General features: G+C 46.8%; 1 long non-coding RNA gene across 2 annotated transcripts; it reads left to right on the top strand.

Moving 5' to 3' along the window:
• The first annotated feature begins 7,207 nt into the window (after window positions 1-7,207).
• LOC129381940 (uncharacterized) lies at window positions 7,208-18,993 on the top strand. 2 transcript variants are annotated; one of them, XR_011890686.1, is made up of 2 exons: window positions 7,208-8,388; window positions 18,211-18,993. It is a non-coding gene; the product is annotated as an uncharacterized lncRNA (long non-coding RNA). The 2 variants fall into 2 exon arrangements; XR_011890687.1 differs by lacking the exon at window positions 7,208-8,388 and adding an exon at window positions 8,909-8,969.
• The last annotated feature ends 217 nt before the right edge of the window (window positions 18,994-19,210 follow it).

Genomic DNA, 19,210 nt, shown 5'->3' with positions numbered 1-19,210 from the left:
TCCCGATACAGTCTTTGACTATGGGACCTCCTCCTGCATACTAAATACTTGTAATATGACCCAAATTCTAACAATAAATTCTGATTCTGATTCTGATTACAGAAGGACGATTATGGAATAGTGTAGAGCAGGTCATATCGTTAACAGTGTTAAAACATGGATGTCGATGATTGGAGTGTATTTTTAGGAAATATGTAAGGCTGATGTAACTTCTCTGTAGATGGAGCGACCATTCATTTGATTCCGCGTATAAGCTTTCAATCGGGCTTGTTCTGAAAGCACCAGTGGCTAAGCGGATACCTAGATGGTGGATAGGATCTAGGATCTTTAGTGCGCTCGGAGCGGCACAGTTATATACGACGGCACCATAGTCCAATCGTGATCGAATTAGGCTCTTATAAACATTCATCAGACACTTCCTGTCGCTACCCCATGTTGAGTGGGATAGAATTTTAAGTAAGTTCATTGTCCTTAGACATTTTTCTTTAAGATATTGAATGTGCTGTATAAAAGTAAGCTTGGAGTCTAGTATAATACCTAAAAATTTGTGTTCGTTGTTTATGGGTATTTGATGTCCACACAGTTGAACACAAGGATCTGGAACCAGGCCTCTCTTTCTAGTAAAAAGAACACAAGAGCTTTTGTGGGGGTTGATCTTAAATCCGTTTTCGTCAGCCCACTTGGAAACCTTGTTCAGGCCCTGCTGTAGCTATCTCTCGCATACTGCGAGGTTGCAGGATTTAAAGCCTATTTGTATATCGTCGACGTATACAGAATAAAAATGGCCGGTGGCAGTGAAGCACGTAGTGTGTTCATCTTAACAATAAAAAGAGTGCAGCTGAGCACACCTCCCTGGGGTACACCAGTTTCCTGCGTAAAAGGACGTGACAGTGCATTACCGACTTTTACTCGGAAGGTACGGTTGGACAAATAACTTTCTATTAGGGCGAGCATATTGCCACGGATGCATATTCCCGACAAGTCTCTCAAGATTCCGTAGCGCCACGTTGTGTCGTACGCCTTCTCCATATCGAGGAACACGGATAGGAAATATTGCTTATGTAGAAAGGCGTCGCGAATGTTTCCTTCAATGCGCACAAGGTGATCAATTGTGGACCGCCCTTCCCTGAAGCCACACTGAAAGGGATCAAGCATTTGGTTTAATTCCAGGAAATGTATTAGTCGCCGATTAATCATTTTCTCAAACAGCTTGCAAATGCAACTTCTGAGGGCTATCGGGCGGTAACTTGACGCCAACGAAGGATCTTTACCTTGCTTCAGAATGGGAATCACAATCGCTTCTCTCCATGCAAGTGGAAGATATCCAGCAGCCAAAATAGTGTTAAAAAGTGCAAGTAAAGTCACTTGTGTATCAGTGTGTACGTTCTTAATTATGTCGTACATAATTCTGTCAGGTCCTGGTGCAGAGCTCTTGCATGTGATCAAGGCAGCTCTTAGCTCGGCAATGCTAAAGGGACGGTTGTAAGGCTCATTCTCTCGACCTGTTCTTGTTAATGGCTTACGTTCTTCTGTTTCTTTGTATTTGAGGAAGGATTGTGTGTAACTTGTTGGACTTGACACGCTCTCAAAATATTCCCCAAGTGAGTCTGCCTGGTCTTCCAGTGTATCTCCCTGCGTGTTTACCAGGGGGAGTGAATGTGTTTGCCGCCCTCTAATCCTATTTACTCTGTTCCAGGCTTTGGCCTCATCCCTAAACGAGTTAATACTTGATAAAAACTTGTGCCAGCTTTCTCTTCTGGCCTGTCGGCGGGTTCGCCTGCCTTGGGACTTTATTTTTTTAAAGTTCATAAGATTCTCTGCAGTGGGAGAAGCGCGTAGCAACCCCCACGCCTTGTTCTGATTCTTACGGGCGATCCTACATTCGCTGTTCCACCACGGCACACGTCGTTTGCATGCCAGACCACTCACTTCGAATATGCATTTTGATGCGGCATCTATTATGAATGATGTAAGATATTCCACAGCAGCATCAATTTCTAAAGAAGACATGTCGGCCCATGAGATGTTAGTGAGAGTTCGAAATTTCTCCCAGTCGGCTGTGTCTATCTTCCACCTAGGAGCTTGCGGAGGATATTCGTTTTCTTTAGATGTTCTTATCAGTATAGGGAAGTGGTCGCTCCCGTAAGGATTGTTCGTTACTTCCCATTCGAGTTCGGGCAGTATGGACGGGGAAACTATGCTAAGATCTATTGAAGAAAGCGTTCTGTTTGCTAGGGAGTAATACGTGGGTTCCTTCTTATTCAGTAAGCACGCACCTGAAGAAAAGAGGAACTGTTCAACGAGACGACCTCGCGCGTCTGTACGAGAGTCGCCCCACAAGGAGCTGTGCGCATTGAAATCGCCGGGAACAACATAAGGTTCTGGCAATTGATCTATATGGGATTGAAATTCTTGTTTCGTTAATTTGTAATGTGGGGGTATGTAAAGAGAGCTAATGGTGATGAGTTTGTTTAGGAGAACAGCTCGAACCGCCACTGCTTCGAGAGGCGTTTGTAGCTGTAAAAGTTGACACGCAATGCTCTTATGGATAACAATGGCGACACCGCCCGATGATGCAACAGCATCATCGCGATCTTTGCGAAAAGTTATGTACTGTCGGAGAAAGTTTGTGTGTTTAGATTTTAAGTGTGTTTCCTGTAAACACAGCACATTTGGATTGTGTTGGTGGATCAGTTCTTGTACATCATCAAGGTTTCTAAGGAGACCTCTGACGTTCCATTGTATGATTTGTGTATCCATATTTAATGTAAATTAGTGCTGTGTGTACGGAAACGGAAAGATGCCTTAGGTTACAGAGCCCTTTCGAGGCCCTGTAATAGGTGTTTTGTTCTTTCTGAAGCGTTCGAGCGATTCTCGACGCTCCTTAGGCGCTTGGTGCGCCTTGGGGACAGGTGTAGTGTCCATTGCCTCTTGTGAGGCTCCGGACACGTGCTCTTGCGAGCGAGAGGTTTTCAGGGGTAGTCCCGCCTTGGAGGGCAAGACCCCTGCGCCCACCAGCCCGGACGTCGATGGGGCTCCCTGAGGGATTTGGCTGCGCTGGCCGTTGCCAGCGCTGGAGGGGGCCTCGGAGGTTGGGGCAGCCTCGGCTGCGCCCACCTTCGGGGTCGATGGCTCCGTCTGCTCGGTTGGCGGAGCAGCGCTAGCTGCAACCACCGTGGGGGCAGATGGCGTGACTGCCGACTCACTGACTGTGGGTCGGACAGCCGCCGGAGGCCGTTGTGACGCTGCCCCCTGACGCGCCACATCGGCAAAGGTTTTCTTTGGCAGGTATGCTACCCGCCTTCGTGCCTCTTTGAACGATATATTCTCTTTTACTTTTGTAGTCACAATTTCTTTTTCCTTCTTCCAGGAGGGGCACGACCGCGAGTACGCGGCGTGGTCCCCGTCACAGTTTACACAGTGTAGAGAGTTCTTACATGCTTCAGTGGCGTTTTCAAGGGCACTGCATTTGGCGCATGTTTGGCGGCCTCGGCAGCTCTGCGAGCTGTGGCCAAAACGTTGGCATTTGAAACATCTCAAGGGATTCGGCACATACGGTCTTATACGAAGCTTGATGTACTCGGCCTCGATTGACTCGGGCAGGACACTGGAGTTGAAGGTGAGTATTAGGTGTTTGGTCGCAATTTCTTTTCCGTCTCGCCTCATCTTGATTCTTCTGACATTTATGACATTCTGTTCGCTGAAGCCCTCCAAGAGCTCAGCCTCAGTCAGCTCCAATAAATCATCATCGGAGACTACGCCACGGGTGGTATTCATGGTACGATGAGGAGTTACTGTTACTTTGGCGTCACCAAATGAAACTAGATTGAGTAGATTTTCATATTTTCATAAGAGGAGATCGCCGCTTGCCATCCTGGATGCTTTATAACCTGTACCAAAAACTTGGGTAAGAGACTTGGACACGAGGAATGGAGAGATTGTTCGCACGGGTTTGCCTGTTGTTTCAGAGTGCACTACATGGAAACGAGGAAAAGTTTCTTTTTGGCGGGCAAAAAATTCAAAGACATCATCGGTGCGCCCCCTCTTGAGGGAGCGATCAGGTAATGGGGGGAAAGAAGAAGCCATAAGAGATTGTAATTTCGGCCGTAACGCCAGCCACCCACCGTGGAGTCCTACAAGGGGACGCTGCAGGATCCGTAAAACACGGCCTGCAAACGCCAGCAGTACGTTACCACTATAACCAAATACGAAATAACCTAGGTTGGCTATTCACACAAGGTTAACCCTTGCTGCCTGGAAAAATTGGAAGTAAGTGGAAGCTAGGAGAAGACAGGAAAGATAAAAAGTGAGAGAAAGACGAAGATTAGAAGAAGAGAGAGACAGGAAAAGGCAACTACCGATTTCCCCCGGGTGGGTCAGTCCGGGGGTGCCGTCTACGTGAAGCCGAGGCCAAAGGGGTGTGTTGCCGCCGCCGAGGGGCCGTAAAGGTCCAAACACCCGGCATTGGCTCAACCCCCAGGATCCCCTTTTCCCCGGACACGGCTAAGCCGCGCACGGCTACACGCGGGAGGGTCCAACCCTCGTTTGCTCGGGTCCGTGGTGTCGCAACACACCAAACGCCTGCTGACGCAGACGCCCCTGCGGGGTATATTCACTCCCAAGTCACTGTTCCAACTTTGAAGCTGAAGCATTAGCAATAATAAAGGCCTTAGAATACACATTACCGTGGCAACATAAAGAACGAATACAGATAAATACAGACAGTCAATCCTGCCTAACAGGGATAAAAAACCCTACAAACTGCAACCCTTTCATAAAGGTAATAAAAACACTAATGAAAGCTAATTTGGACAAACATTATATTAGAATAAATCACGTCAAAGGACATTCTGCAATTTTAGGCAATGAACTGGCAGATGAGCTAGCTAAGCAAGCGTACACAACAGGTGAGATTATTCATTTACCCATCACCAAATCCTTCATTAGGTCAAAATTAAGGAAACAAACTTATAATACCTGGAACGAAATATGGCAAAACGATCTAGACAAAACAGTTCTCCACGACTGGATAAAAAACATAAATCTAATACCACCATATTTTCTCGCAAATTATTACTTATCACAGGCACTAACAGAGCATTGAAGATTTCCTTTCTATCTTAATAAATTGAAAATAACTGACAACTGCAAATGCAAATGTGGTAATGAAGCCACTTCCCTCCATCGCTATCTAACAGACTGCAACAAGACAGAAAACTATTGTAAAGAACTCCACAAACCTTATCCTAATATTGTCATATCAAAACCAGAAATAATAAAAAATCCGAGCTCTTAAAGATAGATGAAGAAATTATAAAACACACGAACGAACACCTTGTACCATAGAAAAACAAACATTCTTTCGCATGTGCGATGGACGTTTACTTACCGCTACCTCCATTCTAAAAAAAAGAGAATATAAACGACAAAAACGCAAGAACAACAAGGAAGAAGTCGGAAACAAACCAGAAAATCTTCTCATGACCAGAACTTCTACAATGACCAAACATCTTGACAGTCAGCGGATATTGACGTTTATTCATTATCAGGCTGATTCTGCTACAGCACTACGTGCAGTTGAAAACCCCCAACTACCTCAACAGACTGGTGCACTCAATTCGACTCTGACATCAAGGGGACAGATGCATGCTAACCGGCACCGCCCCAGCGGCCACCGTCTGTAACCCCGAACTATCTCTACGAACTAGTGCACTCAACACGCACTCTGACACCAACGGAACGGAGGCATGCCTACCGCCACCATCCAAACGGCCACCATCTCCACGCTATGCTCCCTCGAGCTAAGCACACGGACTCTCCAGCCTCCGCTCCTCATGCACCTAGAAGAATACCAGAAAATGCAACAAGAAACTCGGACGTTCTGAAGACACGGTGCTGTCGCCGAGGACGCTCTTACGTTTACGTATGGCAGAAACGTCACCCAGCATGGATATACCAATGACCTTCGCATGTCCTCGCCTTCGAACGACAAACATAAAAAAAAAAGAATGGAGGTAGCTTTAAACCTGGAGTGGCAGACGGGGTCACCTGGGGAGTCCGTCTGCGTTGCGCCTCGGGCTGACCCCGCCACCCATTCCTATTCCATTAAAAGTAGCAACGTCCATCTCACACTCGATGAATAAAAAAAAAGGCTTGACTACTTTTCAAAGGGCCACTGGCCAAACGAGGTGGGGTTTCCCCTCCCGACGACACTGTTAAGCCTTATATATATATTTAAGGAAAAAAAACACATTCATTACGTATTTCTCTTCCTCTTCTCTATCTTTCCTAATATGCTTCTCAATTTATTAATTATTTCTGCCTAGTTCTTCCATTCCAGACCCTCCTCAGAGAAGACCCAGCCAACTTAACCCAGACTCACCTAAGGACCCAGGTGCCATCATAACGGATGGAAAATCCCACTTCTATACAAGCCCAGCCACCAGAGACAACACAATTTTGAAACCATCACATTTGTAAGTCAAGACCAAGACTTAAAATAGTACTGTAACAACTGTATTCACCCAATAAATCCCGCTTTGCCGTCCGTTCCCTGGGGCCGTATTCTGTAGCGGTTCCTTTGGGAACCGGTTCCTTTTGGCTGTTGCCAGTGGTCGGCGCTTCGTTGTCGTCATCCCTGGTGGGCGGGACGACAAATTTTGATGACGTCACATAGGTTGCCAATCTTCTGGAAAGGAACCGGTTCCGTGCTAGGAGAGGAACCGCGGAGAAGTGGTTCGCTCGAGGGTCGCGCGCGCGGGCGAGCATGATGTCGAGGGTTGCTAGGGCAACCGTGGCTGCCGGCTAACCTCGCGCCAGCTGACGAGCCGGCACCTAGACGAGACGAGACAGAGACGGCAATGGCGGCTCCTTTGGTTGTGTTGCTGGCGAGTGCCGAAAGACAACGACGCGACGAGAGGCAACGACGCGACGCGTTCGGCATGGCCGAAGAAGAGTTTCGGAGGCATTTTAGGCTCTCCAAAGACATAGTGCGACGTCTTTGCGATGAGCTGGAAGGACATCTCGGACCTCAAAGATTTCGTGGTGTCGACACTACGATGAAAGTGCTGTGCGCGCTGCGGTTTTTTGCCACCGGGAGCTTTCAGCAGTGCGTCGGGAATGAAGAAGCGATTGCACTGTCGCAGCCTTCGGTCAGCCGGATCATCACAGCCGTCGCCAAGGCCATTACGGTTGTGGGCAAGGAAAAAGGATGGGCTAGATTCCCATCCACGGCGCAACAGAAAGCCGCCGTCAAGGAAGGCTTTCTTAGCCGTGGAAAAATTCCAGGAGTTCTAGGATGTGTGGACGGGAGTCTGATAGCCATCGTTCGCCCTAAGAAGCTCGGCCCCGGCGAAACGGAATCCTACTGGAGCCGTAAAGGGTATTACGCCCTCAACTGCATGGTCGTGAGTATTGTTCATTGACAAATATTTTCGATATGTGTTTGCGCGAGTGCACGTTGTAAAAAACTTCGTTTCGTTATTTTTCATCAATTGCCGGTAATACTTGCGTTCCTATTAGAGAAAGTAGCGTTTGTGTTGTATGTGTAATGACGGCTTTGATCTTTGCATAGAACACGGCCGCACTTTTTCAGTGCTCTCCAATCGCAGTTGAATAGCCTTTTCGATGCTACAGTGTAAACACATTACGCGCGACTTAAACCGGAATAGACGCCGTAGCAGTGAAGGGAGTCTTCGTCTGCGAGCGATCCTAACAGAAGACGAGCCCTTGTGATTCTTATTCGACGTAAAACTAAAGCATTGTGGCCAACAGACTGTGAACGTGAAAAGGAGCATCCCGTCAATGAAAATGGTGTGAGGGAGAATGAGAATGTGTGGACACCCATTTGCTCTAGCTGTTAATACGGCACATGCTGCCAGTTCCGCGTTCTTTCGCTTGTAATAGGCACTTTGTCTGGAAAAAAAAACACACAGGTGGCACTCTCTAGCAGAATCTTGTACAATATGGACGGAAGAAACCAAAGGAATTATTTTGCACATTGTGTTGTGACCGCACGCCATACATGAGCACATGTACACATGCCAACATTGCATTTGTAGGTTAAGATGACATTGTTATCATGCTGATGATTAGTTCAACTGCCTACTGCGTATGTTGATATCTCCCTTTCTGTAATTGTGTTGGCTGACTGAACAGTAACTGATTGGCAAGTAGTGTTGTAAGCAAAAGTTTGTGCCAGATATTTGTTGCAGTGGCATTGACACCTTCTCTTTGCTTTCCCTTACGAGGTGTGTGATGCAAAGCTGAATATCCTGGCAATTGACCCACAGTTTCCGGGATCGTGCCACGATTCTTTCGTTTGGAGGCATTCTGCATTTCGCCGCCGCCTCACTCGTGGCCTGTTACTTCATGGAGAAGTCTTGCTTGGTAAGTGCACCTAAAGTAGCAGTGCTTCTTCCACATGTAAAACATACACAGTCAAATAGTTTTGCATCCTAGCAAGCTTTAAGAAAGCGTGATTTACTAGAAATGTGTTGTGAATGCAGCAGTACCTAATGAACCTGCAGCGACTATCGAGAGAAACATGTCTCTCTTAGAAGGCAGATATCTTTACCAGCATGTACACAACAGCTGACACGTTATTCTGTTTATTTACTTATTAATTTCAATACACTGAATGCCACGTGGAGCGTTACATGCAGGGGTGTAATTCTACAGAACACGTCGAAATGGCAGTTTTCAAGTATGATGGAAAAGGGTTGGTGACAATGGACTCGGGTAGCTGGTTCTTGGTCACTGTCCTTGGAACGAAGGAATAAGCGTGTGCGTGAAACTTTCGGCATCGACGTTAGTGATCGGTGTAGTATATATTGTAGAATAGTGCAAGTTGCGCTATTTTTCTTTGTGTCACAATGTCTGCGATTTTTTTGTTGCAGCGACATGTGGTGCTGGAGTGATTAGAAAGGATCAAACGGGTAGCTCGAGTACAGGTACCTTCACGAGAAGAGGTACGAAAGGTAGAGTAAGGATTCCAGATACTGGCAGCATATTCGAGAGTAGACCTTAGAAGTGTTTTATAAGATAACACTTCTGAAGAGAGAAGAGCTAATTAGTTTTAGTGGAGGATGTACATTTAGGGAGGGGCAAATGGGATGAACGGAGCAGAAAACCACGAGTATGATATAAATATTACATGTCCAACTTAACCCGAGAATGAGATTTGCAGCCAAGACAACAGGTGAAATTGGGCTTTTCTTTAAAATGAGTCGAACTTTCTTTACAACTTTCTGGGAAGGTCAATGTTTGATAGATATTGCAACAATAAATCCAAGACCCGCTGCTGTTGTAAAAGGGCCCTGGCGTAGACTGATGATGATATGTGGTGTTTAATGGCGCAAGGGCCAGGTGTGGCCAAAGAGCGCCATGACAAGTGGTGATGTTGACGATGTATTATGGAGATGTGACTTGGCTGTAAAGTGGCCTAAAAATAGTTGCTGTAAAGTGCATAAAATCTACGTGACATAAAATTATGGCGGTGACTAATGACGAATACTATGAACATTAAAATCCATCGTAAAAGAATGACATAGAATTGAAAATATATGAGATGGTAAAAATAGCTGGAGCACTGTTGCCTCGCCGGAGCCCTTGAAACACAAGGGCCTAGAGGCACGTGCTATACGAGAGAACTATCACAGCGCCATCCTCTGAAGAGAGGAGACGCTACGAACATGTCGGGCTAACAACATGCAATACAACATCTTTCAGGTAACTTAAGACTGCATATAGGAGGTCAGGCCGCCATTGGAATCTGAACCTGGCAACGTTTAACGTTAGAACGCTATCTAGTGAGGCGAGTCTAGCAGTGTTATTGGATGAATTAGAGGGTAGTAAATGGGATATAATAGGGCTCAGTGAGGTTAGGAGGACAAAAGAAGCATATACAGTGCTAAAAAGCGGGCATGTACTGTGTTACCGGGGCTTAGCGGAGAGACGAGAACTAGGAGTCGGATTCCTGATTAATAAGGAAATAGCTGGTAACATACAGGAATTCTATAGCATTAACGAGAGGGTGGCATGTCTTGTTGTGAAACTTAATAAGAGGTACAAAATGAAGGTTGTACAGGTCTACGCTCCTACATCTAGTCATGATGACCAGGAAGTCGAAAGCTTTTATGAAGACGTAGAATCGGCGATGGGTAAAGTCAAAACAAAATACACTATACTGATGGGCGACTTCAATGCCAGGGTAGGCAAGAAGCAGGCTGGAGACAAGTCAGTGGGGGAATATGGCATAGGCTCTAGGAATAGCAGAGGAGAATTATTAGTAGAGTTTGCAGAACAGAATAATATGCGGATAATGAATACCTTTTTCCGCAAGCGGGTTAGTCGAAAGTGGACGTGGAGGAGCCCGAATGGTGAGACTAGAAATGAAATCGACTTCATACTCTGCGCGAACCCTGGCATCATTCAAGATGTAGACGTGCTCGGCAAGGTACGCTGCAGTGACCACAGGATGGTAAGAACTCGAATTAGCCTAGACTTGAGGAGGGAACGAAAGAAACTGGTACACAAGAAGCCAATCAATGAGTTAGCGGTAAGAGGGAAACTAGAGGAATTCCGGATCAAACTACAGAACAGGTATTCGGCTTTAACTCAGGAAGAGGACCTTAGTGTTGAAGCAATGAACGACAATCTCATGGGCATCATCAAGGAGTGCGCAATAGAAGTCGGTGGTAACGCCGTTAGACAGGAAACCAGTAAGCTATCGCAGGAGACGAAAGATCTGATCAAGAAACGCCAATGTATGAAAGCCTCTAATCCTACAGCTAGAATAGAACTGGCAGAACTTTCTAAGTTAATCAACAAGCGTAAGACAGCGGACATCAGGAACTATAATATGGATAGAATTGAACAGGCTCTCAGGAAAGGAGGAAGCCTAAAAACAGTGAAGAAGAAACTAGGAATAGGCAAGAATCAGATGTGTGCGTTAAGAAACAAAGCCGGCAATATCGTTACTAATATGGACGAGATAGTTCAAGTGGCTGAGGAGTTCTATAGAAATTTATACAGTACCAGTGGTACCCACGACGATAGTGGAAGAGAGAATAGCCTAGAGGAATTCGAAATCCCACAGGTAACGCCAGAAGAAGTAAAGAAAGCCTTAGGAGCTATGCAAAGGGGGAAGGCAGCTGGGGAGGATCAGGTAACAGCAGATTTGTTGATGGATGGTGGTCAGATTGTTCTAGAGAAACTGGCCACCCTGTATACGCAATGCCTCATAACCTCGAGCGTACCGGAATCTTGGAAGAACGCTAACATAATCCTAATCCATAAGAAAGGGGACGCCAAAGACTTGAAAAATTATAGACCGATCAGCTTACTGTCCGTTGCCTACAAAGTATTTACTAAGGTAATCGCAAATAGAATCAGGAACACCTTAGACTTCTGTCAACCAAAGGACCAGGCAGGATTCCGTAAAGGCTACTCAACAATAGACCATATTCACACTATCAATCAAGTGATAGAGAAATGTGCAGAATATAACCAACCCTTATATATAGCTTTCATTGATTACGAGAAAGCGTTTGATTCAGTCGAAACCTCAGCAGTCATGGAGGCATTACGGAATCAGGGTGTAGATGAGCCATATGTAAAAATACTGGAAGATATCTATAGCGGCTCCACAGCCACCGTAGTCCTCCACAAAGAAAGCAACAAAATCCCTATAAAGAAAGGCGTCAGACAGGGAGATACGATATCTCCAATGCTATTCACAGCATGTTTACAGGAGGTATTCAGAGGCCTGGAGTGGGAAGAATTGGGGATAAAAGTTGATGGAGAATACCTTAGCAACTTGCGATTCGCTGATGATATTGCCTTGCTTAGTAACTCAGGAGACCAATTGCAATGCATGCTCACTGACCTGGAGAGGCAAAGCAGAAGGGTGGGTCTGAAAATTAATCTGCAGAAAACTAAAGTACTGTTTAACAGTCTCGGAAGAGAACAGCAGTTTACGATAGGTAGCGAAACACTGGAAGTGGTAAGGGAATACATCTACTTAGGGCAGGTAGTGACCACGGATCCGGATCATGAGACTGAAATAACCAGAAGAATAAGAATGGGTTGGGGTGCGTTTGGCAGGCATTCTCAAATGATGAACGGTAGGTTGCCACTATCCCTCAAAAGGAAAGTGTACAACAGCTGTGTGTTACCAGTACTCACATATGGGGCAGAAACCTGGAGGCTTACGAAAAGGGTTCTGCTGAAATTGAGAACGACGCAACGAGCTATGGAAAGAAGAATGATGGGTGTAACGTTAAGGGATAAGAAAAGAGCAGATTGGGTGAGGCAACAAACGCGGGTAAACGACATCTTAGTTGAAATCAAGAAAAAGAAATGGGCATGGGCCGGACATGTAATGAGGAGGGAAGATAACCGATGGTCACTAAGAGCTACGGACTGGATTCCAAGAGAAGGGAAGCGTAGCAGGGGGCGGCAGAAAGTTAGGTGGGCAGATGACATTAAGACGTTTGCAGGGACAACATGGCCACAATTAGTACATGACCGGGGCAGTTGGAGAAGTATGGGAGAGGCCTTTGCCCTGCAGTGGGCGTAACTAGGCTGATGATGATGATGATGATGAAGACTGCATTGGTGTCAAAGAGTGGTTCTGGGCCAAGTAACATAACAGGATGAAGGGGGATGTGCTGCCGGTATGCTAGGAGAAAATGTTTCCTTCTTTCAGATTCGGCTTCCCGACACTCCAGTAGAACGTGGAGGACTGTCAGCCTCTCCCCGCATCTACCACAGGTTGGAGGCTTGTTTCCCGTGAGTAAAAAGTTATGTGTTCCAAAAGTGTGTCCTATTCTTAGACGGCAGAAGAGGACATCTGTCCGGGGGGATTTTGTTACAGGAGGCCAGAAACCTAATTGTGGCTTTATTACATGCAGTTTATTATTTATTTCTTCATCCCACATGCGTTGCCAGTGGTTTCGTAGTTTCCTTCTTAACAGAGGCTTCAGGTCTGTGACAGGGACTGAAGCAGTAGGATTAACTGCATTCAATGAAATTGATGTGGCCATCTGGTCCACTAGAACGTTACCCTGGATGCCCCTATGGCCAGGCAGCCAGCAAACAATCACATGCTGGTTAGATACATATGCCTTACATAACACGGAATAGAGTTCAATTATAACAGGATTTTTGTGCTTACAGAACGATATCAAAGACTTTACAACACTTAGGGAGTCTGTATATATAACTGATCTTTTGAGTTTTGATTTCCTTATATGCTTCACGGTCGCTAATATTGCGTAGGCTTCAGCCGTAAAGATACTAGTTTCCCGATGCAGTACGCCGCATTCCGAGAAGCATGGACCGACGGCTGCATAGGACACCCCGTCGTGCGACTTCGATGCGTCTGTGTAGAACTCCGTGCAGGAGTGTTTGTGTTGGAGTTCCCGGAAATGCATTTGGATTTCAATGTCTGAAGCGTGCTTTGTAACTTGAACGAAAGATGTGTCGCATTGTATCAGCTGCCACTCCCAAGGAGGTAGCAGCTTGGCTGGAGGCATTAGGCAGAGCTCGAGGAGTGGGACATGCATTTGATCACTAAGCTCCCTCACACGTAGCGAGAAAGGCTGTCTTACTGAGGGACGATTATGAAAGAGTGTAGCATATGTCATATCGTTAACGGTAATGAAACATGGATGTTGAGGGTTAGAGTGGACTTTTAGGAAATAACTTTGGCTGATGTATGTTCTTTGAAAATGGAGTGACCACTCATTTGATTCTACATACAGACTTTCAATGGGACTTGTCCTAAAAGCGCCCGTGGCTAAGCGGATACCTAGATGGTGAATAGGGTCTAGCATTTTTAGCGCACTTGGGGCGGCAGAGTGATAAATCACGGCACCATAGTCTAGTCGTGATCGAATGAGGCTTTTATAGAGGTTCATTAAGCACTTTCTGTCACTACCCCACGTAGTCTGGGATAGAAGTTTGATTATGTTCATTGTTTTTAGACACTTTTCTTTAAGATGTTTAATGTGGGGGACGAAAGTGAGTTTGTAGTCAAGTATGACACCTAGAAATTTGTGCTCTTTGTTTACTGGTATCTGTTGTCCACACATTTGTAAGCAAGGATCCGGAACTAGGCCTCTCTTCCTTGTGAACAGCACACAAGAACTCTTTTGAGGATTGATTTTAAATCCGTTTTTCTCTGCCCACTGTGACACCTTGTTCAAACCATGCTGTACCTGTCTCTCGCAAACAGTGAGATTGCAGGATTTGAATCCTATCTGTATATCGTCTACGTAGACGGAGTAGAAAATAGCTGGTGGTAAAGATGCACGAAGCGTGTTCATTTTGACGACAAAGAGCGTGCAGCTGAGTACGCCACCCTGGGGTACCCCAGTTTCCTGTATGAATGTACGCGACAGTGCAGGACCTATTTTCACTCGAAATGTACGATTCTCTAGGTAGCTCTCTATAATATTTAACATATTGCCGCGGATACCTATCGCGGAAAGATCGCGCAGGATTCCGTACCGCCAGGTTGTGTCGTACGCTTTTTCCATATCCAGAAATACAGATAAGAAAGATTGCTTGTGCACGAATGCATCGCGAATGCTCGCTTCGATGCGCACAAGATGATCGGTTGTAGATCGCCCTTCCCGAAAACCACACTGAAATGGGTCAAGCATTTTCCTGGACTCTAGGAGATGCACGAGACGGCGATTGATCATTTTTTCAAATACCTTACAAAGGCAACTTGTCAGGGCTATCGGGCGGTAACTTGCCACTGAGGAAGGATCTTTGCCTTGTTTCAAAACCGGGATCACTATAGCTTCTTTCCATGCAGTCGGGAGGTATCCCGCAGCCCAAATGGTGTTGAAAAGTGTGACTAGTGTAACTTGGGTGTCTTTATGTAAGTTTTTGATCATTTCATACATGATCCTGTCAGATCCCGGTGCAGAGCTCTTGCATGCACTCAAGGCAGCTCTCAACTCGGCAATGCTAAAAGGACAGTTGTATGGTTCATTCTGTTGACATTTTCTCATGAGTGGCTTACATTCTTCTATTTGTTTATATTTGATAAAGGATTGCGAGTAATGGTTGGCACTTGACACGCTCTCAAAGTGCTCCCCAAGTGAGTCCGCCTGATCTTGTAGGGTATCGCCTTCTGTGTTTACCAAAGGGAGTGCATGTGCTTGTCGCCCTCTTATCCTATTGACCCTGTTCCAGGCTTTCGCCTCATCTCTGAACGAGTTAATACTCGATAGAAACTTTTGCCAACTTTCTCGTCTGGCCTGTCGGCGGGTTCGCCTGCCTTCGGATTTTACTTTTTTAAAGTTGACTAGATTCTCTGCAGTGGGAGAAGCGCGTAGCAACCCCCACGCCCTGTTCTGTTTTTTACGAGCGATCCTACAATCGTCGTTCCACCATGGGACACGTCGTTTGCAGGCCAAGCCTTTTACTTCTGATATGCATTTAAATGCGACATCTAATATGAATGCTGTAAAAAACTCGACTGCAGCGTCAATTCCTAACGAAGACAGGTCAGCCCATGAGATACTAGTTAGAGATCGAAATTTCTCCCAATCAGCTGTCTCAATCTTCCACCTAGGAGCGTATGGTATATATTCGTTTACTTTATATGATCTTAGCAGTATAGGGAAGTGGTCGCTACCGTAAGGGTTGTCGGTAACTTCCCATTCAAGTTCAGGCAGTACAGACGGGGAGACTATACTAAGATCTATTGACGAAAAGGATCGGTTTGCAAGAGAGTAATATGTGGGTTCTTTCTTATTGAGAAGGCACGCTCCAGAAGAAAAAAGGAACTGCTCAACAAGGCGATCTCGCGCATCTATACGAGAGTCGCCCCACAGGGAGCTGTGCGCATTGAAATCGCCAAGAAGAGCATAAGGTTCTGGCAATTGATCGATCAGGGAGTGAAATTCATGTTTGTTCAGTTGGTAATGCGGGGGTATGTAAATGGAGCAAATGGTGATGAGTTTGTTTAGTAGGACAACTCGAACCGCCACTGCTTCAAGGGGCGTTTGTAGCTGTAGAGGTTGACACGCAATACTTCTATGAGTAAGAATCGCGACACCACCCGATGATGCGACGGCATCATCGCGATCTTTGCGAAACGTAACATACGTACGGAGAAAGTTTGTGTGTTTAGATTTTAAGTGTGTTTCCTGTAAACACAGCACTTTTGGATTATGTTTGTGGATGAGTTCTTGCAAATCATCAAGGTTTCTAAGGAGACCTCTGATGTTCCATTGAATGATTTGTGTATCCATCTTTAAGGTAAATTGGTGCTGTCTTTACGGAAACGGAAAGATGCCTTATATTACAGAGCCCTTTCGAGGCCCTGTAATAGGTGTTTTGTTCTTTTTGAAGCGTTCGAGTGATTCTCGACGCTCCTTAGGCGCCTGGTGCGCCTTGAGGATAGGTGTGGTGTCCATTGCCTCTTGTGAGGCGCCGGACACGTGCTCTTGCGAGCGGGAAGTTTTCAGAGGGAGTCCCGCCTTGGAGGGCAAGACCCCTGCGCCCACCAGCCCGGAGGTCGATGGGGCTCCCAGAGGGATTTGGCTGCGCTAGCCGCTGCCAGCGCTGGAGGGGGCCTCGGAGGTTGGGGCAGCCTCGGCTGCGCCCACCTTCGGGGTCTATGGCTCCGTCTGCTCTGTTGGCGGAGCAGCGCTAGCTGCAACCACCGTGGGGGCAGATGGCGTGACTGGCGACTCACTGCTTGTGAGCCGGACAGCCGCCGGAGGCCGTTGTGACGCTGCCCCCTGACGCGCCACATCGGCAAAGGTTTTCTTGGGCAGGTATGATACCCGCCTCCGTGCCTCCTTGAAAGTTATGTTTTCTTTGACTTTGATTGTAACGATTTCCTTTTCTTTTTTCCAGGCAGGGCACGACCGCGAGTACGCGGCGTGCTCGCCATCACAGTTAACACAATGTGGAGTGTTCTGGCACGTTTCGGAAGAATGTTCTTTGTCACTGCACTTGGCACAAGTCAGCCGGCCTCGACAGTTCTGTGAACTGTGGCCGAAACGTTGGCACTTAAAGCATCTGAGAGGATTGGGAACGTATGGCCGAACACGAAGTTTGATATAACCGGCTTCGATAGACTCGGGAAGGACACTTGAGCCGAAGGTGAGTATCAGGTGTTTCGTCTTGATCTCTTTTCCATCTCGCCTCATCTTAATTCGTTTAACATTTATTACATTCTGGTCACTGAAGCCCTCCAAGAGTTCAGCCTCAGTGAGCTCCATCAAGTCATCGTCAGAGACAACACCACGGGTGGTGTTCATCGTGCGGTGCGGGGTTATAATTATTTGGGTTTCCCCAAATGACACTAGTGTTGACAATTTTTCATATTGTTTTTGATCGTGTAGCTCCAAGAGGAGATCCCCGCTTGCCATCCTCGACGCCTTATATCCAGGACCAAAGGCTTCAGTCAATGACTTCGACACAAGGAAGGGTGAGATAGTTCTTACTGGTTTATCTGGTTTTGCAGAATGGATAACATGGAAGCGCGGGAAGGATTCTTTTTGGCGGCCAAAAAATTGGAAGACTTCATCGGTGCGCCCTCTTTTCTGAGGGCGATCAAGTAGTGGAGGGAAGGAAGTAGCCATGTGTGGACGTGTAGTTTTCGGCAGCAACGCCAGCCACCCACCATGGAGTCCAACAAGGGGACGCTGCAGGGCCTGAAAAACAGGGCCTGCAAACGCCAGCTGTACGTTGCCACTATAACCCCATATGGCATAACCAAGGTTGGCTACTCACACAAGGTTAACCCTTGCTGCCAGGAAGGTCGGAAGTAATAAAGAAATGAGAAGGAGACAGGAAAGGTGGAAAGTAAGAAAAAGACGAAGGTTGTAGGGAGAGAGAGACAGGAAAAGGCAACTACCGATTTCCCCCGGGTGGGTCAGTCCGGGGGTGCCGTCTATGCGAAGCAGAGGCCAAAGGGGTGTGTTGCCTCCGCCGGGGGGCCTTAATGGTCCAAACACCCAGCATCAGCTCAACCCCCAGGATCCCCCTTTCCCCAGACACGGCTAAGCCGCGCACGGCTACACGCGGGAGGGTCCGACCCTCGTGTGCTCGGGTACGTGGTGTCGCAACACACCAAACGCCTGCTGACGCAGACGCCCCTGCGGGGGGCGTAGACTGTGTTCTTGCATTGTGCCTTAATGTATCCACGTTCGTTCACTGACATGCAACACTTTACAGGGGACTCTGGGTGCCCGCTAGAGCCATGGATCATGACTCCTGTGCCTGGTCACCCAAATCGCCTCACGGCAGAGGGGCGCTATAATGAGGCACACGCATCAATGCGAAATGCCGTTGAGCGGAGCATAGGAGTCGTCAAGAGCTGCTTCCGATGCCTGCAGAGGTATCGGGTGCTCCACTACTCGCCTCAGAAAGCAGCCACTATTGTTGCAGCTTGTGCAGCGCTGCATAACCTCTGCCTTGCAGCAGGCGTGCCTCTGCCAGACGACCCAGATGACGACGGTGCACATGACGAAAGCGCACAGGAGCCAGCCCAGGCACAAGTGCCGCTTCAAGTACAGGTGCCACCGCAGGCGCACCCTGTACAGCCTTCTCGAGCTTTGTTTCAAAGAGGCCGTGCGGTGCGTGAATCCATAGTTGGTGTGTTTCGGCTGCCCAGAAATTTGCGCATTGCCTACCTGCGAAGTGTGCGCCGGCGCATTCGCTGGCAAATGAGGCGGAGACATGTGCTGGTGTAACATGTTTTATTTTTCTTTTCATGAAAGTAAATAGGCCGTGCACTTCAACACAACACATTGCGTGTGCTCACATGTGGCTAATCATAGTATGCTGCATACTGCAGTAGTGAAAAGTACATGATTTGTCTATGTTGAGCATGACAGATACACATGCAGTGACAAATAACCATGTGCCATTATGTTACTCCTTTGCTTTGTTCACTGTGCTTTTGAATATTGTCTCGCCAGGGAATTTTCTTTAAATAAAGGTTATTTCCAAGGTGAATGGCAACCAATCTTGCATTGTTGAAAATTGCTTTGCAATGCCTATTTTACTGTGCAGTATGCATTGTTCCAAAGCTGAAGATGTCTGTTCATGTGTGACACGCAAGAACAGCATGAGTTACACAGCAACTGAAATGTCGTTAAGCAATCTGTATAGCACATATTGAAACGTATAGCAACGCCCATGGCAGCAAGAGCGCTCAGCCATCTTCATGGTG

This window comes from Dermacentor andersoni, chromosome 10, assembly GCF_023375885.2.
Source record: "Dermacentor andersoni chromosome 10, qqDerAnde1_hic_scaffold, whole genome shotgun sequence".
Lineage (NCBI taxonomy): Eukaryota > Metazoa > Arthropoda > Arachnida > Ixodida > Ixodidae > Dermacentor > Dermacentor andersoni.
This window is presented reverse-complemented; position numbering and strand designations above follow the sequence as displayed.